The sequence below is a fragment of the Salmo salar genome, chromosome ssa17 (genome assembly GCF_905237065.1).
Source record: "Salmo salar chromosome ssa17, Ssal_v3.1, whole genome shotgun sequence".
Lineage (NCBI taxonomy): Eukaryota > Metazoa > Chordata > Actinopteri > Salmoniformes > Salmonidae > Salmo > Salmo salar.
Window position 1 is genome coordinate 43,666,951 of NC_059458.1, and position 25,000 is coordinate 43,691,950.

At 46.8% G+C, this 25,000-nt stretch overlaps 1 protein-coding gene across 1 annotated transcript in view; it reads left to right on the forward strand.

Moving 5' to 3' along the window:
• Positions 1-25,000, forward strand: part of LOC106594208 (ephrin type-A receptor 6) — a 65,120-nt gene that overhangs the window by 6,304 nt on the left and 33,816 nt on the right. The gene's annotated exons all lie outside the window — the stretch shown is intronic.

A 25,000-nucleotide genomic window follows, 5' to 3' on the forward strand; every position in this document is an offset into this window, starting at 1 on the left:
GACCTCCTAAAGCCTTGATAAATATCTCCTCGTTTCCTACAGCAGAGAACGACCTCCTAATGCCTTGATAAATATCTCCTCGTTTCCTACAGCAGAGAACTACCTCCTAATGCCTTGATAAATATCTCCTCGTTTCCTACAGCAGAGAACTACCTCCTAATGCCTTGATAAATATCTCCTCGTTTCCTACAGCAGAGAACTACCTCCTAAAGCCTTGATAAATATCTCCTAGTTTCCTACAGCAGAGAACGACCTCCTAAAGCCTTGATAAATATCTCCTCGTTTCCTACAGCAGAGAACGACCTCCTAAAGCCTTGATAAATATCTCCTAGTTTCCTACAGCAGAGAACTACCTCCTAAAGCCTTGATAAATATCTCCTCGTTTCCTACAGCAGAGAACTACCTCCTAAAGCCTTGATAAATATCTCCTCGTTTCCTACAGCAGAGAACGACCTCCTAATGCCTTGATAAATATCTCCTCGTTTCCTACAGCAGAGAACGACCTCCTAAAGCCTTGATAAATATCTCCTCGTTTCCTACAGCAGAGAACGACCTCCTAAAGCCTTGATAAATATCTCCTCGTTTCCTACAGCAGAGAACGACCTCCTAAAGCCTTGATAAATATCTCCTAGTTTCCTACAGCAGAGAACTACCTCCTAAAGCCTTGATAAATATCTCCTCGTTTCCTACAGCAGAGAACTACCTCCTAAAGCCTTGATAAATATCTCCTCGTTTCCTACAGCAGAGAACGACCTCCTAATGCCTTGATAAATATCTCCTCGTTTCCTACAGCAGAGAAACGACCTCCTAAAGCCTTGATAAATATCTCCTCGTTTCCTACAGCAGAGAACGACCTCCTAAAGCCTTGATAAATATCTCCTCGTTTCCTACAGCAGAGAACGACCTCCCTAAAGCCTTGATAAATATCTCCTCGTTTCCTACAGCAGAGAACGACCTCCTAAAGCCTTGATAAATATCTCCTCGTTTCCTACAGCAGAGAACTACCTCCTAAAGCCTTGATAAATATCTCCTCGTTTCCTACAGCAGAGAACGACCTCCTAAAGCCTTGATAAATATCTCCTCGTTTCCTACAGCAGAGAACGACCTCCTAAAGCCTTGATAAATATCTCCTCGTTTCCTACAGCAGAGAACGACCTCCCTAAAGCCTTGATAAATATCTCCTCGTTTCCTACAGCAGAGAACTACCTCCTAAAGCCTTGATAAATATCTCCTCGTTTCCTACAGCAGAGAAACGACCTCCTAAAGCCTTGATAAATATCTCCTCGTTTCCTACAGCAGAGAACTACCTCCTAATGCCTTGATAAATATCTCCTCGTTTCCTACAGCAGAGAACTACCTCCTAAAGCCTTGATAAATATCTCCTCGTTTCCTACAGCAGAGAACGACCTCCTAATGCCTTGATAAATATCTCCTCGTTTCCTACAGCAGAGAACGACCTCCTAAAGCCTTGATAAATATCTCCTCGTTTCCTACAGCAGAGAACTACCTCCTAAAGCCTTGATAAATATCTCCTCGTTTCCTACAGCAGAGAACGACCTCCTAAAGCCTTGATAAATATCTCCTCGTTTCCTACAGCAGAGAACTACCTCCTAAAGCCTTGATAAATATCTCCTCGTTTCCTACAGCAGAGAACGACCTCCTAAAGCCTTGATAAATATCTCCTCGTTTCCTACAGCAGAGAACGACCTCCTAAAGCCTTGATAAATATCTCCTCGTTTCCTACAGCAGAGAACGACCTCCTAAAGCCTTGATAAATATCTCCTCGTTTCCTACAGCAGAGAACGACCTCCTAAAGCCTTGATAAATATCTCCTCGTTTCCTACAGCAGAGAACTACCTCCTAATGCCTTGATAAATATCTCCTCGTTTCCTACAGCAGAGAACGACCTCCTAATGCCTTGATAAATATCTCCTAGTTTCCTACAGCAGAGAACTACCTCCTAAAGCCTTGATAAATATCTCCTCGTTTCCTACAGCAGAGAACGACCTCCTAAAGCCTTGATAAATATCTCCTCGTTTCCTACAGCAGAGAACGACCTCCTAAAGCCTTGATAAATATCTCCTCGTTTCCTACAGCAGAGAACGACCTCCTAATGCCTTGATAAATATCTCCTCGTTTCCTACAGCAGAGAACTACCTCCTAAAGCCTTGATAAATATCTCCTCGTTTCCTACAGCAGAGAACGACCTCCTAAAGCCTTGATAAATATCTCCTCGTTTCCTACAGCAGAGAACGACCTCCTAAAGCCTTGATAAATATCTCCTCGTTTCCTACAGCAGAGAACTACCTCCTAATGCCTTGATAAATATCTCCTCGTTTCCTACAGCAGAGAACGACCTCCTAAAGCCTTGATAAATATCTCCTCGTTTCCTACAGCAGAGAACTACCTCCTAAAGCCTTGATAAATATCTCCTCGTTTCCTACAGCAGAGAACTACCTCCTAAAGCCTTGATAAATATCTCCTCGTTTCCTACAGCAGAGAACTACCTCCTAAAGCCTTGATAAATATCTCCTCGTTTCCTAATCAACTTGATGATTTACATTCCAATGTAATCTAATTTCTCCGCCATTTTTATTTTCACGTGTAATTGATAACACGTTTAAACTAGGGAATAAAATCCAACTTGACAAGTTTAGACAGGAAACGCTGCAAACAGGGGAGGATATATTAATTAGGAATTATGTCTGAATAAACCTAGCATAATGAGGCATTAATATGCAATTTGCAAATGATGAGTGTGAAGCAGGAAACAAATCTCCCTTCATGTGTTGGGGATGAAACCCCAGAGGAATTCTAATTCAAATCCTGTCCTGTGTCAGAGAGGAGAGGAGAGGTGAGGAGGGGAGGGAAGGGAGAGGAGAGGAGAGGAGAGGAGGGGAGGGGAGGGGAGAGGAGAGGAGAGAGGAGAGGAGAGGAGAGGAGAGGAGAGGAGAGGAGAGGAGAGGAGAGGAGAGGAGAGGAGGAAGGAAAGGGAGAGGAGAGGAGAGGAGAGGAGGGGAGGGGAGGGGAGAGGAGAGGAGAGGAGAGGAGGGGAGGAGAGGGAGAGGAGAGGGAGAGGAGAGGAGAGGTGGGGAGGAGAGGAGAGGAGAGGAGAAGAGAGAGAGGAGAGGAGAGGAGAGGAGAGGAGAGGAGAGGGAGAGGAGAGGAGAGGAGAGGAGGAGGGAGAGGAGAGGAGAGGAGAGGAGGGGAGGGAGAGGAGAGGAGGGGAGGGGAGAGGAGAGGGAGGGGAGGGAGAGGAGAGGAGGGGAGAGAGGAGAGGAGAGGAGAGGAGAGGAGAAGAGAGGAGAGGAGAGGAGGGGAGAGGAGAGGAGAGGAGAGGAGAGGAGGGGAGAGGAGAGGAGGGGAGGGGAGAGGAGAGGAGAGGGAGAGGAGAGGGAGGAGGGAGAGGGAGAGGAGAGGAGAGGGAGAGGAGAGGGGAGGGAGAGGGAGAGGGGAGGGAGGGAGAGGAGAGGAGAGGAGAGGAGAGGAGAGGAGAGGAGAGGAGAGGAGAGGAGAGGAGAGGAGAGGAGAGGAGAGGAGAGGAGAGGAGAGGAGAGGAGAGGAGAGGAGAGGAGAGGGGAGGAGAGGTCATTCCATGGAGGGTCTAGTGTCTGCAGGTTTTTGGTTGTTCCTTTCAATGAAGACCAGGTGAGGGGAGTTCCATTTGGTCTAAAGTAGTGCACTATATAGGGAATAGGGTTCCATTTGGTCTAAAGTAGTGCACTATATAGGGAATAGGGTTCCATTTGGTCTAAAGTAGTGCACTATATAGGGAATAGGGTTCCATTTGGTCTAAAGTAGTGCACTATATAGGGAATAGGGTTCCATTTGGTCTAAAGTAGTGCACTATATAGGGAATAGTGTTCCATTTGGTCTAAAGTAGTGCACTATATAGGGAATAGTGTTCCATTTGGTCTAAAGTTGTGCACTATATAGGGAATAGGGTTCCATTTGGTCTAAAGTAGTGCACTATATAGGGAATAGGGTTCCATTTGGTCTAAAGTAGTGCACCATATAGGGAATAGGGTTCCATTTGGTCTAAAGAAGTGCACTATATAGGGAATAGGGTTCCATTTGGTCTAAAGTAGTGCACTATATAGGGAATAGGGTTCCATTTGGTCTAAAGTAGTGCACTATATAGGGAATAGGGTTCCATTTGGTCTAAATTAGTGCACTATATAGGGAATAGTGTTCCATTTGGTCTAAAGTAGTGCACTATATAGGGAATAGGGTTCCATTTGGTCTAAAGTAGTGCACTATATAGGGAATAGTGTTCCATTTGGTCTAAAGTAGTGCACTATATAGGGAATAGGCTTCCATTTGGTCTAAAGTAGTGCACTATATAGGGAATAGGGTTCCATTTGGTCTAAAGATGCTGACCACCTCTCAAGGATCAACAATTATTGTAACAATTATAGCTTAGCTAATGACAATTATGTTACTATGGAGAAGCAGTCTGTATTATAGACAGTTTCTAGTGAGGGACAGACATGAGGCTACAGTAGTACTAGTGAGGGACAGGACAGACATGAGGCTACAGTAGTACTAGTGAGGGACAGGACAGACATGAGGCTACAGTAGTACTAGTGAGGGACAGACATGAGACTACAGTAGTACTAGTGAGGGACAGACATGAGACTACAGTAGTACTAGTGAGGGACAGACATGAGACTACAGTAGTACTAGTGAGGGACAGACATGAGGCTACAGTAGTACTAGTGAGGTACAGACATGAGGCTACAGTAGTACTAGTGAGGGACAGACATGAGACTACAGTAGTACTAGTGAGGGACAGACATGAGACTACAGTAGTACTAGTGAGGGACAGACATGAGACTACAGTAGTACTAGTGAGGGACAGACATGAGACTACAGTAGTACTAGTGAGGGACAGACATGAGGCTACAGTAGTACTAGTGAGGGACAGACATGAGGCTACAGTAGTACTAGTGAGGGACAGACATGAGACTACAGTAGTACTAGTGAGGGACAGACATGAGACTACAGTAGTACTAGTGTGGGACAGACATGAGACTACAGTAGTACTAGTGAGGGACAGACATGAGGCTACAGTAGTACTAGTGAGGGACAGACATGAGGCTACAGTAGTACAAGTGAGGGACAGACATGAGGCTACAGTAGTACTAGTGAGGGACAGACATGAGGCTACAGTAGTACTAGTGAGGGACAGACATGAGGCTACAGTAGTACTAGTGAGGGACAGACATGAGGCTACAGTAGTACTAGTGAGGGACAGGACAGACATGAGGCTACAGTAGTACTAGTGAGGGACAGGACAGACATGAGACTACAGTAGTACTAGTGAGGGACAGACATGAGGCTACAGTAGTACTAGTGAGGGACAGACATGAGGCTACAGTAGTACTAGTGAGGGACAGGACAGACATGAGACTACAGTAGTACTAGTGAGGGACAGACATGAGGCTACAGTAGTACTAGTGAGGGACAGGACAGACATGAGACTACAGTAGTACTAGTGAGGGACAGACATGAGGCTACAGTAGTACTAGTGAGGGACAGGACAGACATGAGGCTACAGTAGTACTTGTGAGGGACAGACATGAGGCTACAGTAGTACTGGTGAGGGACAGACATGAGGCTACAGTAGTACTAGTGAGGGACAGACATGAGACTACAGTAGTACTAGTGAGGGACAGACATGAGACTACAGTAGTACTAGTGAGGGACAGACATGAGACTACAGTAGTACTAGTGAGGGACAGACATGAGACTACAGTAGTACTAGTGAGGGACAGACATGAGGCTACAGTAGTACTAGTGAGGGACAGACATGAGGCTACAGTAGTACTAGTGAGGGACAGACATGAGACTACAGTAGTACTAGTGAGGGACAGACATGAGACTACAGTAGTACTAGTGTGGGACAGACATGAGACTACAGTAGTACTAGTGAGGGACAGACATGAGACTACAGTAGTACAAGTGAGGGACAGACATGAGGCTACAGTAGTACTAGTGAGGGACAGACATGAGGCTACAGTAGTACTAGTGAGGGACAGACATGAGACTACAGTAGTACTAGTGAGGGACAGACATGAGGCTACAGTAGTACTAGTGAGGGACAGGACAGACATGAGGCTACAGTAGTACTAGTGAGGGACAGGACAGACATGAGACTACAGTAGTACTAGTGAGGGACAGACATGAGGCTACAGTAGTACTAGTGAGGGACAGACATGAGGCTACAGTAGTACTAGTGAGGGACAGGACAGACATGAGACTACAGTAGTACTAGTGAGGGACAGACATGAGGCTACAGTAGTACTAGTGAGGGACAGGACAGACATGAGACTACAGTAGTACTAGTGAGGGACAGACATGAGGCTACAGTAGTACTAGTGAGGGACAGGACAGACATGAGGCTACAGTAGTACTTGTGAGGGACAGACATGAGGCTACAGTAGTACTGGTGAGGGACAGACATGAGACTACAGTAGTACTAGTGTGGGACAGACATGAGGCTACAGTAGTACTAGTGAGGGGAAGACATGAGGCTACAGTAGTACTAGTGAGGGACAGGACAGACATGAGGCTACAGTAGTACTAGTGAGGGACAGACATGAGACTACAGTAGTACTAGTGAGGGACAGGACAGACATGAGGCTACAGTAGTACTAGTGAGGGACAGACATGAGACTACAGTAGTACTAGTGAGGGACAGGACAGACATGAGACTACAGTAGTACTAGTGAGGGACAGACATGAGGCTATAGTAGTACTAGTGAGGGACAGACATGAGGCTACAGTAGTACTAGTGAGGGACAGACATGAGACTACAGTAGTACTAGTGAGGGACAGACATGAGGCTACAGTAGTACTAGTGAGGGACAGACATGAGGCTACAGTAGTACTAGTGAGGGACAGGACAGACATGAGGCTACAGTAGTACTAGTGAGGGACAGGACAGACATGAGGCTACAGTAGTACTAGTGAGGGACAGGACAGACATGAGGCTACAGTAGTACTAGTGAGGGACAGACATGAGGCTACAGTAGTACTAGTGAGGGACAGGACAGACATGAGGCTACAGTAGTACTAGTGAGGGACAGACATGAGACTACAGTAGTACTAGTGAGGGACAGGACAGACATGAGGCTACAGTAGTACTAGTGAGGGACAGACATGAGACTACAGTAGTACTAGTGAGGGACAGGACAGACATGAGACTACAGTAGTACTAGTGAGGGACAGACATGAGGCTACAGTAGTACTAGTGAGGGACAGACATGAGGCTACAGTAGTACTAGTGAGGGACAGACATGAGACTACAGTATTACTAGTGAGGGACAGACATGAGGCTACAGTAGTACTAGTGAGGGACAGACATGAGGCTACAGTAGTACTAGTGAGGGACAGGACAGACATGAGGCTACAGTAGTACTAGTGAGGGACAGGACAGACATGAGGCTACAGTAGTACTAGTGAGGGACAGGACAGAAATGAGGCTACAGTAGTATTAGTGAGGTACAGACATGAGGCTACAGTAGTACTAGTGAGGGACAGGACAGACATGAGGCTACAGTACTACTAGTGAGGGACAGACATGAGGCTACAGTAGTACTAGTGAGGGACAGACATGAGGCTACAGTAGTACTAGTGAGGGACAGACATGAGGCTACAGTAGTACTAGTGAGGGACAGGACAGACATGAGGCTACAGTAGTACTAGTGAGGGACAGACATGAGGCTACAGTAGTACTAGTGAGGGACAGGACAGACATGAGGCTACAGTAGTACTAGTGAGGGACAGGACAGACATGAGGCTACAGTAGTACTAGTGAGGGACAGGACAGACATGAGGCTACAGTAGTACTAGTGAGGGACAGACATGAGGCTACAGTAGTACTAGTGAGGGACAGACATGAGGCTACAGTAGTACTAGTGAGGGACAGACATGAGACTACAGAAGTACTAGTGAGGGACAGACATGAGACTACAGTAGTACTAGTGAGGGACAGACATGAGACTACAGTAGTACTAGTGAGGGACAGACATGAGACTACAGTAGTACTAGTGAGGGACAGACATGAGGCTACAGTAGTACTAGTGAGGGACTGACATGAGACTACAGTAGTACTAGTGTGGGACAGACATGAGACTACAGTAGTACTAGTGAGGGACAGACATGAGACTACAGTAGTACAAGTGAGGGACAGACATGAGGCTACAGTAGTACTAGTGAGGGACAGACATGAGACTACAGTAGTACTAGTGAGGGACAGACATGAGGCTACAGTAGTACTAGTGAGGGACAGGACAGACATGAGGCTACAGTAGTACTAGTGAGGGACAGGACAGACATGAGACTACAGTAGTACTAGTGAGGGACAGACATGAGGCTACAGTAGTACTAGTGAGGGACAGACATGAGGCTACAGTAGTACTAGTGAGGGACAGGACAGACATGAGACTACAGTAGTACTAGTGAGGGACAGACATGAGGCTACAGTAGTACTAGTGAGGGACAGGACAGACATGAGACTACAGTAGTACTAGTGAGGGACAGACATGAGGCTACAGTAGTACTAGTGAGGGACAGGACAGACATGAGGCTACAGTAGTACTTGTGAGGGACAGACATGAGGCTACAGTAGTACTGGTGAGGGACAGACATGAGACTACAGTAGTACTAGTGTGGGACAGACATGAGGCTACAGTAGTACTAGTGAGGGGAAGACATGAGGCTACAGTAGTACTAGTGAGGGACAGGACAAACATGAGGCTACAGTAGTACTAGTGAGGGACAGACATGAGACTACAGTAGTACTAGTGAGGGACATTACAGACATGAGGCTACAGTAGTAATAGTGAGGGACAGACATGACACTACAGTAGTAAGAGTGAGGGACAGACATGAGGCTACAGTAGTACTAGTGAGGGACAGACATGAGGCTACACTAGTACTAGTGAGGGACAGACATGAGACTACAGTAGTACTAGTGAGGGACAGACATGAGGCTACAGTAGTACTAGTGAGGGACAGACATGAGGCTACAGTAGTACTAGTGAGGGACAGGACAGACATGAGGCTACAGTAGTACTAGTGAGGGACAGGACAGACATGAGGCTACAGTAGTACTAGTGAGGGACAGGACAGACATGAGGCTACAGTAGTACTAGTGAGGGACAGACATGAGGCTACAGTAGTACTAGTGAGGGACAGGACAGACATGAGGCTACAGTAGTACTAGTGAGGGACAGACATGAGACTACAGTAGTACTAGTGAGGGACAGGACAGACATGAGGCTACAGTAGTACTAGTGAGGGACAGACATGAGACTACAGTAGTACTAGTGAGGGACAGGACAGACATGAGACTACAGTAGTACTAGTGAGGGACAGACATGAGGCTACAGTAGTACTAGTGAGGGACAGACATGAGGCTAGAGTAGTACTAGTGAGGGACAGACATGAGACTACAGTAGTACTAGTGAGGGACAGACATGAGGCTACAGTAGTACTAGTGAGGGACAGACATGAGGCTACAGTAGTACTAGTGAGGGACAGGACAGACATGAGGCTACAGTAGTACTAGTGAGGGACAGGGCAGACATGAGGCTACAGTAGTACTAGTGAGGGACAGGACAGACATGAGGCTACAGTAGTACTAGTGAGGGACAGACATGAGGCTACAGTAGTACTAGTGAGGGACAGGACAGACATGAGGCTACAGTAGTACTAGTGAGGGACAGGACAGACATGAGGCTACAGTAGTACTAGTGAGGGACAGACATGAGGCTACAGTAGTACTAGTGAGGGACAGGACAGACATGAGACTACAGTAGTACTTGTGAGGGACAGACATGAGGCTACAGTAGTACTGGTGAGGGACAGACATGAGACTACAGTAGTACTAGTGTGGGACAGACATGAGGCTACAGTAGTACTAGTGAGGGACAGGACAGACATGAGGCTACAGTAGTACTAGTGAGGGACAGACATGAGACTACAGTAGTACTAGTGAGGGACAGGACAGACATGAGGCTACAGTAGTACTAGTGAGGGACAGACATGAGACTACAGTAGTACTAGTGAGGGACAGGACAGACATGAGACTACAGTAGTACTAGTGAGGGACAGACATGAGGCTACAGTAGTACTAGTGAGGGACAGACATGAGGCTAGAGTAGTACTAGTGAGGGACAGACATGAGACTACAGTAGTACTAGTGAGGGACAGACATGAGGCTACAGTAGTACTAGTGAGGGACAGACATGAGGCTACAGTAGTACTAGTGAGGGACAGGACAGACATGAGGCTACAGTAGTACTAGTGAGGGACAGGGCAGACATGAGGCTACAGTAGTACTAGTGAGGGACAGGACAGACATGAGGCTACAGTAGTACTAGTGAGGGACAGACATGAGGCTACAGTAGTACTAGTGAGGGACAGGACAGACATGAGGCTACAGTAGTACTAGTGAGGGACAGGACAGACATGAGGCTACAGTAGTACTAGTGAGGGACAGACATGAGGCTACAGTAGTACTAGTGAGGGACAGGACAGACATGAGGCTACAGTACTACTAGTGAGGGACAGACATGAGGCTACAGTAGTACTAGTGAGGGACAGACATGAGGCTACAGTAGTACTAGTGAGGGACAGACATGAGGCTACAGTAGTACTAGTGAGGGACACGACAGACATGAGGCTACAGTAGTACTAGTGAGGGACAGACATGAGGCTACAGTAGTACTAGTGAGGGACAGGACAGACATGAGGCTACAGTAGTACTAGTGAGGGACAGGACAGACATGAGGCTACAGTAGTACTAGTGAGGGACAGGACAGACATGAGGCTACAGTAGTACTAGTGAGGGACAGACATGAGGCTACAGTAGTACTAGTGAGGGACAGACATGAGGCTACAGTAGTACTAGTGAGGGACAGACATGAGACTACAGTAGTACTAGTGAGGGACAGACATGAGACTACAGTAGTACTAGTGAGGGACAGACATGAGACTACAGTAGTACTAGTGAGGGACAGACATGAGACTACAGTAGTACTAGTGAGGGACAGACATGAGGCTACAGTAGTACTAGTGAGGGACAGACATGAGGCTACAGTAGTACTAGTGAGGGACAGACATGAGACTACAGTAGTACTAGTGAGGGACAGACATGAGACTACAGTAGTACTAGTGTGGGACAGACATGAGACTACAGTAGTACTAGTGAGGGACAGAAATGAGACTACAGTAGTACAAGTGAGGGACAGACATGAGGCTACAGTAGTACTAGTGAGGGACAGACATGAGGCTACAGTAGTACTAGTGAGGGACAGACATGAGACTACAGTAGTACTAGTGAGGGACAGACATGAGGCTACAGTAGTACTAGTGAGGGACAGACATGAGACTACAGTAGTACTAGTGAGGGACAGACATGAGGCTACAGTAGTACTAGTGAGGGACAGGACAGACATGAGGCTACAGTAGTACTAGTGAGGGACAGGACAGACATGAGACTACAGTAGTACTAGTGAGGGACAGACATGAGGCTACAGTAGTACTAGTGAGGGACAGACATGAGGCTACAGTAGTACTAGTGAGGGACAGGACAGACATGAGACTACAGTAGTACTAGTGAGGGACAGACATGAGGCTACAGTAGTACTAGTGAGGGACAGGACAGACATGAGACTACAGTAGTACTAGTGAGGGACAGACATGAGGCTACAGTAGTACTAGTGAGGGACAGGACAGACATGAGACTACAGTAGTACTTGTGAGGGACAGACATGAGGCTACAGTAGTACTGGTGAGGGACAGACATGAGACTACAGTAGTACTAGTGTGGGACAGACATGAGGCTACAGTAGTACTAGTGAGGGGAAGACATGAGGCTACAGTAGTACTAGTGAGGGACAGGACAGACATGAGGCTACAGTAGTACTAGTGAGGGACAGGACAGACATGAGGCTACAGTAGTAATAGTGAGGGACAGACATGAGACTACAGTAGTACTAGTGAGGGACAGGACAGACATGAGACTACAGTAGTACTAGTGAGGGACAGACATGAGGCTACAGTAGTACTAGTGAGGGACAGACATGAGGCTACAGTAGTACTAGTGAGGGACAGACATGAGACTACAGTAGTACTAGTGAGGGACAGACATGAGGCTACAGTAGTACTAGTGAGGGACAGACATGAGGCTACAGTAGTACTAGTGAGGGACAGGACAGACATGAGGCTACAGTAGTACTAGTGAGGGACAGGACAGACATGAGGCTACAGTAGTACTAGTGAGGGACAGACATGAGGCTACAGTAGTACTAGTGAGGGACAGGACAGACATGAGACTACAGTAGTACTAGTGAGGGACAGACATGAGGCTACAGTAGTACTAGTGAGGGACAGACATGAGGCTACAGTAGTACTGGTGAGGGACAGACATGAGACTACAGTAGTACTAGTGAGGGACAGACATGAGGCTACAGTAGTACTAGTGAGGGACAGACATGAGGCTACAGTAGTACTAGTGAGGGACAGGACAGACATGAGGCTACAGTAGTACTAGTGAGGGACAGGACAGACATGAGGCTACAGTAGTACTAGTGAGGGACAGACATGAGGCTACAGTAGTACTAGTGAGGGACAGGACAGACATGAGGCTACAGTAGTACTAGTGAGGGACAGACATGAGACTACAGTAGTACTAGTGAGGGACAGGACAGACATGAGGCTACAGTAGTACTAGTGAGGGACAGACATGAGACTACAGTAGTACTAGTGAGGGACAGGACAGACATGAGACTACAGTAGTACTAGTGAGGGACAGACATGAGGCTACAGTAGTACTAGTGAGGGACAGACATGAGGCTACAGTAGTACTAGTGAGGGACAGACATGAGACTACAGTAGTACTAGTGAGGGACAGACATGAGGCTACAGTAGTACTAGTGAGGGACAGACATGAGGCTACAGTAGTACTAGTGAGGGACAGGACAGACATGAGGCTACAGTAGTACTAGTGAGGGACAGACATGAGGCTACAGTAGTACTAGTGAGGGACAGACATGAGGCTACAGTAGTACTAGTGAGGGACAGGACAGACATGAGACTACAGTAGTACTAGTGAGGGACAGACATGAGGCTACAGTAGTACTAGTGAGGGACAGGACAGACATGAGACTACAGTAGTACTAGTGAGGGACAGACATGAGGCTACAGTAGTACTAGTGAGGGACAGGACAGACATGAGGCTACAGTAGTACTTGTGAGGGACAGACATGAGGCTACAGTAGTACTGGTGAGGGACAGACATGAGACTACAGTAGTACTAGTGTGGGACAGACATGAGGCTACAGTAGTACTAGTGAGGGGAAGACATGAGGCTACAGTAGTACTAGTGAGGGACAGGACAAACATGAGGCTACAGTAGTACTAGTGAGGGACAGACATGAGACTACAGTAGTACTAGTGAGGGACATTACAGACATGAGGCTACAGTAGTAATAGTGAGGGACAGACATGACACTACAGTAGTACTAGTGAGGGACAGACATGAGGCTACAGTAGTACTAGTGAGGGACAGACATGAGGCTACAGTAGTACTAGTGAGGGACAGACATGAGACTACAGTAGTACTAGTGAGGGACAGACATGAGGCTACAGTAGTACTAGTGAGGGACAGACATGAGGCTACAGTAGTACTAGTGAGGGACAGGACAGACATGAGGCTACAGTAGTACTAGTGAGGGACAGGACAGACATGAGGCTACAGTAGTACTAGTGAGGGACAGGACAGACATGAGGCTACAGTAGTACTAGTGAGGGACAGACATGAGGCTACAGTAGTACTAGTGAGGGACAGGACAGACATGAGGCTACAGTAGTACTAGTGAGGGACAGACATGAGACTACAGTAGTACTAGTGAGGGACAGGACAGACATGAGGCTACAGTAGTACTAGTGAGGGACAGACATGAGACTACAGTAGTACTAGTGAGGGACAGGACAGACATGAGACTACAGTAGTACTAGTGAGGGACAGACATGAGGCTACAGTAGTACTAGTGAGGGACAGACATGAGGCTAGAGTAGTACTAGTGAGGGACAGACATGAGACTACAGTAGTACTAGTGAGGGACAGACATGAGGCTACAGTAGTACTAGTGAGGGACAGACATGAGGCTACAGTAGTACTAGTGATGGACAGGACAGACATGAGGCTACAGTAGTACTAGTGAGGGACAGGGCAGACATGAGGCTACAGTAGTACTAGTGAGGGACAGGACAGACATGAGACTACAGTAGTACTAGTGAGGGACAGGACAGACATGAGACTACAGTAGTACTAGTGAGGGACAGACATGAGGCTACAGTAGTACTAGTGAGGGACAGACATGAGGCTACAGTAGTACTAGTGAGGGACAGGACAGACATGAGGCTACAGTAGTACTAGTGAGGGACAGGACAGACATGAGGCTACAGTAGTACTAGTGAGGGACAGACATGAGGCTACAGTAGTACTAGTGAGGGACAGGACAGACATGAGGCTACAGTACTACTAGTGAGGGACAGACATGAGGCTACAGTAGTACTAGTGAGGGACAGACATGAGGCTACAGTAGTACTAGTGAGGGACAGACATGAGGCTACAGTAGTACTAGTGAGGGACACGACAGACATGAGGCTACAGTAGTACTAGTGAGGGACAGACATGAGGCTACAGTAGTACTAGTGAGGGACAGGACAGACATGAGGCTACAGTAGTACTAGTGAGGGACAGGACAGACATGAGGCTACAGTAGTACTAGTGAGGGACAGGACAGACATGAGGCTACAGTAGTACTAGTGAGGGACAGACATGAGACTACAGTAGTACTAGTGAGGGACAGACATGAGACTACAGTAGTACTAGTGAGGGACAGACATGAGACTACAGTAGTACTAGTGTGGGACAGACATGAGACTACAGTAGTACTAGTGAGGGACAGACATGAGACTACAGTAGTACAAGTGAGGGACAGACATGAGGCTACAGTAGTACTAGTGAGGGACAGACATGAGGCTACAGTAGTACTAGTGAGGGACAGACATGAGACTACAGTAGTACTAGTGAGGGACAGACATGAGGCTACAGTAGTACTAGTGAGGGACAGGACAGACATGAGGCTACAGTAGTACTAGTGAGGGACAGGACAGACATGAGACTACAGTAGTACTAGTGAGGGACAGACATGAGGCTACAGTAGTACTAGTGAGGGACAGACATGAGGCTACAGTAGTACTAGTGAGGGACAGGACAGACATGAGACTACAGTAGTACTAGTGAGGGACAGACATGAGGCTACAGTAGTACTAGTGAGGGACAGGACAGACATGAGACTACAGTAGTACTAGTGAGGGACAGACATGAGGCTACAGTAGTACTAGTGAGGGACAGGACAGACATGAGGCTACAGTAGTACTTGTGAGGGACAGACATGAGGCTACAGTAGTACTGGTGAGGGACAGACATGAGACTACAGTAGTACTAGTGTGGGACAGACATGAGGCTACAGTAGTACTAGTGAGGGGAAGACATGAGGCTACAGTAGTACTAGTGAGGGACAGGACAGACATGAGGCTACAGTAGTACTAGTGAGGGACAGGACAGACATGAGGCTACAGTAGTACTAGTGAGGGACAGACATGAGGCTACAGTAGTACTAGTGAGGGACAGGACAGACATGAGGCTACAGTAGTACTAGTGAGGGACAGACATGAGACTACAGTAGTACTAGTGAGGGACAGGACAGACATGAGGCTACAGTAGTACTAGTGAGGGACAGACATGAGACTACAGTAGTACTAGTGAGGGACAGGACAGACATGAGACTACAGTAGTACTAGTGAGGGACAGACATGAGGCTACAGTAGTACTAGTGAGGGACAGACATGAGGCTACAGTAGTACTAGTGAGGGACAGACATGAGACTACAGTAGTACTAGTGAGGGACAGACATGAGGCTACAGTAGTACTAGTGAGGGACAGACATGAGGCTACAGTAGTACTAGTGAGGGACAGGACAGACATGAGGCTACAGTAGTACTAGTGAGGGACACGACAGACATGAGGCTACAGTAGTACTAGTGAGGGACAGACATGAGGCTACAGTAGTACTAGTGAGGGACAGGACAGACATGAGGCTACAGTAGTACTAGTGAGGGACAGGACAGACATGAGGCTACAGTAGTACTAGTGAGGGACAGGACAGACATGAGGCTACAGTAGTACTAGTGAGGGACAGGACAGACATGAGGCTACAGTAGTACTAGTGAGGGACAGACATGAGGCTACAGTAGTACTAGTGAGGGACAGACATGAGACTACAGTAGTACTAGTGAGGGACAGACATGAGACTACAGTAGTACTAGTGAGGGACAGACATGAGACTACAGTAGTACTAGTGAGGGACAGACATGAGACTACAGTAGTACTAGTGAGGGACAGACATGAGGCTACAGTAGTACTAGTGAGGGACAGACATGAGGCTACAGTAGTACTAGTGAGGGACAGACATGAGACTACAGTAGTACTAGTGAGGGACAGACATGAGACTACAGTAGTACTAGTGTGGGACAGACATGAGACTACAGTAGTACTAGTGATGGACAGACATGATACTACAGTAGTACAAGTGAGGGACAGACATGAGGCTACAGTAGTACTAGTGAGGGACAGACATGAGACTACAGTAGTACTAGTGAGGGACAGGACAGACATGAGGCTACAGTAGTACTAGTGAGGGACAGACATGAGACTACAGTAGTACTAGTGAGGGACAGGACAGACATGAGACTACAGTAGTACTAGTGAGGGACAGACATGAGGCTACAGTAGTACTAGTGAGGGACAGACATGAGGCTACAGTAGTACTAGTGAGGGACAGACATGAGACTACAGTAGTACTAGTGAGGGACAGACATGAGGCTACAGTAGTACTAGTGAGGGACAGACATGAGGCTACAGTAGTACTAGTGAGGGACAGGACAGACATGAGGCTACAGTAGTACTAGTGAGGGACAGGACAGACATGAGGCTACAGTAGTACTAGTGAGGGACAGGACAGACATGAGGCTACAGTAGTACTAGTGAGGGACAGACATGAGGCTACAGTAGTACTAGTGAGGGACAGGACAGACATGAGGCTACAGTAGTACTAGTGAGGGACAGGACAGACATGAGGCTACAGTAGTACTAGTGAGGGACAGGACAGACAGGAGGCTACAGTAGTACTAGTGAGGGACAGACATGAGGCTACAGTAGTACTAGTGAGGGACAGACATGAGGCTACAGTAGTACTAGTGAGGGACAGACATGAGACTACAGTAGTACTAGTGAGGGACAGACATGAGACTACAGTAGTACTAGTGAGGGACAGACATGAGACTACAGTAGTACTAGTGTGGGACAGACATGAGACTACAGTAGTACTAGTGAGGGACAGACATGAGACTACAGTAGTACAAGTGAGGGACAGACATGAGGCTACAGTAGTACTAGTGAGGGACAGACATGAGGCTACAGTAGTACTAGTGAGGGACAGACATGAGACTACAGTAGTACTAGTGAGAGACAGACATGAGGCTACAGTAGTACTAGTGAGGGACAGGACAGACATGAGGCTACAGTAGTACTAGTGAGGGACAGGACAGACATGAGACTACAGTAGTACTAGTGAGGGACAGACATGAGGCTACAGTAGTACTAGTGAGGGACAGACATGAGGCTACAGTAGTACTAGTGAGGGACAGACATGAGGCTACAGTAGTACTAGTGAGGGACAGACATGAGACTACAGTAGTACTAGTGAGGGACAGACATGAGGCTACAGTAGTACTAGTGAGGGACAGGACAGACATGAGGCTACAGTAGTACTAGTGAGGGACAGGACAGACATGAGACTACAGTAGTACTAGTGAGGGACAGACATGAGGCTACAGTAGTACTAGTGAGGGACAGACATGAGGCTACAGTAGTACTAGTGAGGGACAGGACAGACATGAGACTACAGTAGTACTAGTGAGGGACAGACATGAGGCTACAGTAGTACTAGTGAGGGACAGGACAGACATGAGACTACAGTAGTACTAGTGAGGGACAGACATGAGGCTACAGTAGTACTAGTGAGGGACAGACATGAGGCTACAGTAGTACTAGTGAGGGACAGACATGAGACTACAGTAGTACTAGTGAGGGACAGACATGAGGCTACAGTAGTACTAGTGAGGGACAGACATGAGGCTACAGTAGTACTAGTGAGGGACAGGACAGACATGAGGCTACAGTAGTACTAGTGAGGGACAGGACAGACATGAGGCTACAGTAGTACTAGTGAGGGACAGGACAGACATGAGGCTACAGTAGTACTAGTGAGGGACAGACATGAGGCTACAGTAGTACTAGTGAGGGACAGGACAGACATGAGGCTACAGTAGTACTAGTGAGGGACAGGACAGACATGAGGCTACAGTAGTACTAGTGAGGGACAGGACAGACAGGAGGCTACAGTAGTACTAGTGAGGGACAGACATGAGGCTACAGTAGTACTAGTGAGGGACAGACATGAGGCTACAGTAGTACTAGTGAGGGACAGACATGAGACTACAGTAGTACTAGTGAGGGACAGACATGAGACTACAGTAGTACTAGTGAGGGACAGACATGAGACTACAGTAGTACTAGTGTGGGACAGACATGAGACTACAGTAGTACTAGTGAGGGACAGACATGAGACTACAGTAGTACAAGTGAGGGACAGACATGAGGCTACAGTAGTACTAGTGAGGGACAGACATGAGGCTACAGTAGTACTAGTGAGGGACAGACATGAGACTACAGTAGTACTAGTGAGAGACAGACATGAGGCTACAGTAGTACTAGTGAGGGACAGGACAGACATGAGGCTACAGTAGTACTAGTGAGGGACAGGACAGACATGAGACTACAGTAGTACTAGTGAGGGACAGACATGAGGCTACAGTAGTACTAGTGAGGGACAGACATGAGGCTACAGTAGTACTAGTGAGGGACAGGACAGACATGAGACTACAGTAGTACTAGTGAGGGACAGACATGAGGCTACAGTAGTACTAGTGAGGGACAGGACAGACATGAGACTACAGTAGTACTAGTGAGGGACAGACATGAGGCTACAGTAGTACTAGTGAGGGACAGGACAGACATGAGGCTACAGTAGTACTTGTGAGGGACAGACATGAGGCTACAGTAGTACTGGTGAGGGACAGACATGAGACTACAGTAGTACTAGTGTGGGACAGACATGAGGCTACAGTAGTACTAGTGAGGGGAAGACATGAGGCTACAGTAGTACTAGTGAGGGACAGGACAGACATGAGGCTACAGTAGTACTAGTGAGGGACAGACATGAGACTACAGTAGTACTAGTGAGGGACAGGACAGACATGAGGCTACAGTAGTACTAGTGAGGGACAGACATGAGGCTACAGTAGTACTAGTGAGGGAATGACATGAGACTACAGTTGTACTAGTGAGGGACAGGACAGACATGAGACTACAGTAGTACTAGTGAGGGACAGGACAGACATGAGGCTACAGTAGTACTAGTGAGGGACAGGACAGACATGAGACTACAGTAGTACTAGTGAGGGACAGGTCAGACATGAGACTACAGTATTACTAGTGAGGGACAGACATGAGGCTACAGTAGTACTAGTGAGGGACAGACATGAGGCTACAGTAGTACTAGTGAGGGACAGACATGAGGCTACAGTAGTACTAGTGAGGGACAGACATGAGACTACAGTAGTACTAGTGAGGGACAGGACAGACATGAGGCTACAGTAGTACTAGTGAGGGACAGGACAGACATGAGGCTACAGTAGTACTAGTGAGGGACAGGACAGACATGAGACTACAGTAGTACTAGTGAGGGACAGACATGAGGCTACAGTAGTACTAGTGAGGGACAGACATGAGGCTACAGTAGTACTAGTGAGGGACCGGACAGACATGAGACTACAGTAGTACTAGTGAGGGACAGACATGAGGCTACAGTAGTACTAGTGAGGGACAGGACAGACATGAGACTACAGTAGTACTAGTGAGGGACAGACATGAGGCTACAGTAGTACTAGTGAGGGACAGGACAGACATGAGGCTACAGTAGTACTTGTGAGGGACAGACATGAGGCTACAGTAGTACTGGTGAGGGACAGACATGAGACTACAGTAGTACTAGTGTGGGACAGACATGAGGCTACAGTAGTACTAGTGAGGGGAAGACATGAGGCTACAGTAGTACTAGTGAGGGACAGGACAGACATGAGGCTACAGTAGTACTAGTGAGGGACAGACATGAGACTACAGTAGTACTAGTGAGGGACAGGACAGACATGAGGCTACAGTAGTACTAGTGAGGGACAGACATGAGGCTACAGTAGTACTAGTGAGGGAATGACATGAGACTACAGTTGTACTAGTGAGGGACAGGACAGACATGAGACTACAGTAGTACTAGTGAGGGACAGGACAGACATGAGGCTACAGTAGTACTAGTGAGGGACAGGACAGACATGAGACTACAGTAGTACTAGTGAGGGACAGGTCAGACATGAGACTACAGTAGTACTAGTGAGGGACAGACATGAGGCTACAGTAGTACTAGTGAGGGACAGACATGAGGCTACAGTAGTACTAGTGAGGGACAGACATGAGGCTACAGTAGTACTAGTGAGGGACAGACATGAGACTACAGTAGTACTAGTGAGGGACAGGACAGACATGAGGCTACAGTAGTACTAGTGAGGGACAGACATGAGGCTACAGTAGTACTAGTGAGGGACAGGACAGACATGAGGCTACAGTAGTACTAGTGAGGGACAGACATGAGGCTACAGTAGTACTAGTGAGGGACAGACATGAGACTACAGTAGTACTAGTGAGGGACAGACATGAGGCTACAGTAGTACTAGTGAGGGACAGGACAGACATGAGACTACAGTAGTACTAGTGAGGGACAGGACAGACATGAGGCTACAGTAGTACTAGTGAGGGACAGACATGAGGCTACAGTAGTACTAGTGAGGGACAGGACAGACATGAGACTACAGTAGTACTAGTGAGGGACAGGACAGACATGAGACTATGGTAGTACTAGTGAGGGACAGACATGAGACTACAGTAGTACTAGTGAGGGAATGACATGAGACTACAGTTGTACTAGTGAGGGACAGGACAGACATGAGACTACAGTAGTACTAGTGAGGGACAGGACAGACATGAGGCTACAGTAGTACTAGTGAGGGACAGGACAGACATGAGACTACAGTAGTACTAGTGAGGGACAGGTCAGACATGAGACTACAGTAGTACTAGTGAGGGACAGACATGAGGCTACAGTAGTACTAGTGGGGGACAGACATGAGGCTACAGTAGTACTAGTGAGGGACAGACATGAGGCTACAGTAGTACTAGTGAGGGACAGACATGAGGCTACAGTAGTACTAGTGAGGGACAGGACAGACATGAGGCTACAGTAGTACTAGTGAGGGACAGACATGAGGCTACAGTAGTACTAGTGAGGGACAGGACAGACATGAGGCTACAGTAGTACTAGTGAGGGACAGACATGAGACTACAGTAGTACTAGTGAGGGACAGGACAGACATGAGACTACAGTAGTACTAGTGAGGGACAGACATGAGGCTACAGTAGTACTAGTGAGGGACAGGACAGACATGAGGCTACAGTAGTACTAGTGAGGGACAGACATGAGGTTACAGTAGTACTAGTGAGGGACAGACATGAGGCTACAGTAGTACTAGTCAGGGACAGGACAGACATGAGGCTACAGTAGTACTAGTGAGGGACAGGACAGACATGAGGCTACAGTAGTACTAGTGAGGGACAGACATGAGACTATAGTAGTACTAGTGAGGGACAGGACAGACATGAGGCTACAGTAGTACTTGTGAGGGACAGACATGAGGCTACAGTAGTACTAGTGAGGGACAGGACAGACATGAGACTACAGTAGTACTAGTGAGGGACAGGACAGTTCTGGCTCGTGAACGGCAGGACCATTCCAAGATAGTCATTTCCTGCTCTCACAAGGGAGAGCTGTTGAGAAGAACTCTTAAAATGTCATCTCAAATTGCACCCTATTCCCTTTATAGTGCACTACTTTAGACCAGAGTTTGTGCCCTGTTCAAATGTAGTGCTCTACTTTAGACCAGAGTTTGGGACACAGGTAGCAAGACATATGCCAATATCTCACAAACAAATGTTCAGTCTATTCAGAATGTGAAAGCCCAGACTTGATTATGTCCATATATTCTATCCAGTTATTCATCCATCAGTCACCACACGGACATGATAATTGCGAGACTCTTAAAAGACTCCTGAAAGGGCCAGAGAGAAAGACAGACATCAAGGCAGAGAAGTAAATGGATAGTGTGTGTTTGAGAGAGAGAGAGAGAGAGAGAGAGAGAGAGAGAGAGAGAGAGAGAGAGAGAGAGAGAGGAGAGAGAGAGAGAGAGAGAGAGAGAGAGAGAGAGAGAGAGAGAGAGAGAGAGAGAGAGAGAGAGAGAGAGAGAGATAGAGACCACAGAACATGTTCTCTCCCTTCAGTCTGCTCTGTCAATATGTGTTTAGTAATTATTACTGGAAATGTGTTTATATGACTGAGAGTTCTGCACATGCTCAGTAGAGCTACCTTCTATATGAGAGTTCAGCACATGCTCAGTAGAGCTACCTTCTATATGAGAGTTCTGCACATGCTCAGTAGAGCCACCTTCTATATGAGAGTTCTGCACATGCTCAGTAGAGCTACCTTCTATATGAGAGTTCTGCACATGCTCAGTAGAGCTACCTTCTATATGAGAGTTCTGCACATGCTCAGTAGAGCTACCTTCTATATGAGAGTTCAGCACATGCTCAGTAGAGCTACCTTCTATATGAGAGTTCTGCACATGCTCAGTAGAGCTACCTTCTATATGAGAGTTCTGCACATGCTCAGTAGAGCTACCTTCTATATGAGAGTTCTGCACATGCTCAGTAGAGCTACCTTCTATATGAGAGTTCTGCACATGCTCAGTAGAGCTACCTTCTATATGAGAGTTCTGCACATGCTCAGTAGAGCTACCTTCTATATGAGAGTTCTGCACATGCTCAGTAGAGCTACCTTCTATATGAGAGTTCTGCACATGCTCAGTAGAGCTACCTTCTATATGAGAGTTCTGCATTAGAGGACTGTCATGACGTTGGCCTCTTTGAGTACAGGGAGGACAGTTGACCCCCTCCCCCCTTTGCACCATCCCCCAACCTACCTTCCCCCACCCAGGCCCTGTGTGAAAGGGTTGTAAAAACTCTAAGAGGAGAATCTCTTGCCACATGGCCTATAGAGAGACACAGGAAATTCTTCCAACTCACAGAATTGGGGAGCCAAGCGACATTTGTGTTCTGGAGAAGGTATGAAAGATTGGTGAAGAATCCAGCTACGAACTGGTCCGCTTGGTACAATTTTGTGATACTCAGAAGAGACAATATAGCCATATTACCACAAAACTGTTTATATAATAGCCTCAGCGATGAGACTTGCATCCACATGGTTGTATAGAATGTATTAATAAGGATAAAGCTATTTGTAATACATTGAGATGCTATGTACTGATGTTAATGTGATAGAATTATATTTCTGTACCAAGCTTAACTCAGTCATCGGCACGCCCCCAGGGACACAGACAGGACCAGGTGTCATGTGACATGTTCACTATAAAACCATAGCCTGATCTACTTTCTCCAGACCCCGGCCTCCACTCCATTGCGAGTTGGCCAATAGGTTTGACCATCCAAGTACTCTACTGAAAGTGAACTATACCACGTGGTTAACTTTTAGACTATCGATACCGACAGAATAAGAACAAGTCTTTGATATTAATTATTAGTCTGCAGCTAAGTAAATTATATCATTGAACGCGAAGACCAACGAAACATCCATTCTATGACGACATTAATGAATGTCGCTTTGAAAGATCCATTCTAACAGAGAGAGAGAGAGAGAGAGAGAGAGAGAGAGAGAGAGAGAGAGAGAGAGACAGAGAGAGAGAGAGAGAGGGACAAAAAACTCTCCAACAGAACGACTCTCCAACAAGGATCCCGACGACACACTGAGCGTAAATATATATTGATTGCAATTGTTCCCGAAGGAGTGAGCGTTCAATTGTTATGAACTCTGTAGGGTCTTCTCAGCTGCCCTTTATGACCCATTGTCATGCCTGTTTTAGCCCACTGGGGCACATTACTCTACCAATTCTTCGTGACGATAACTACTGTTTGTATACTTTCTGTGAATTAATTAGTTTAGTAAATAAATGATTTTAAGACAATTGATGTATGGATGATTTTAGTAAAGACTGGGTTCGTGCAGATACAACAATTTACGACGTTTGGAATGAGACTGGACGCGAGATAAAATACACCATTTTAACCAGAAGATAATCGGCCTATACTATGATAGAATATAATATATAATGTTATAATATAGGAAAGTTATATTAGGAAAATTATAGCTTTGTAATCTGAATATTTTCCTTGGTGCCCCGATCTCCTAGTTAATTACAATTAAACGATTAATCAGTTTAATCGCGTGATAATAATTACAGGGAGTTAATTGATAAACATGTCTTCAGTTTAATGGTACCCCCAAAGACACGACAGGACCATTCTTTAATCTCGTCTCGTTCGTGAGTTGAACCCAAAAGGTCAAAAGACATTGAGTTGTAATTAAACCTCATCAGGGCCGAATCCCAAATGACAGCCTATTCCTTACATAGTGTTATAGACTAGATTCCTATTGTCCCTGATCTGTCCTGTCCCTAATCTGTCATGTCCCTGATCTGTCCTGTCCCTGATCTGTCCTGTCCCTGATCTGTCCTGTCCCTGATCTGTCCTGTCCCTTATCTGTCCTGTCCCTGATCTGTC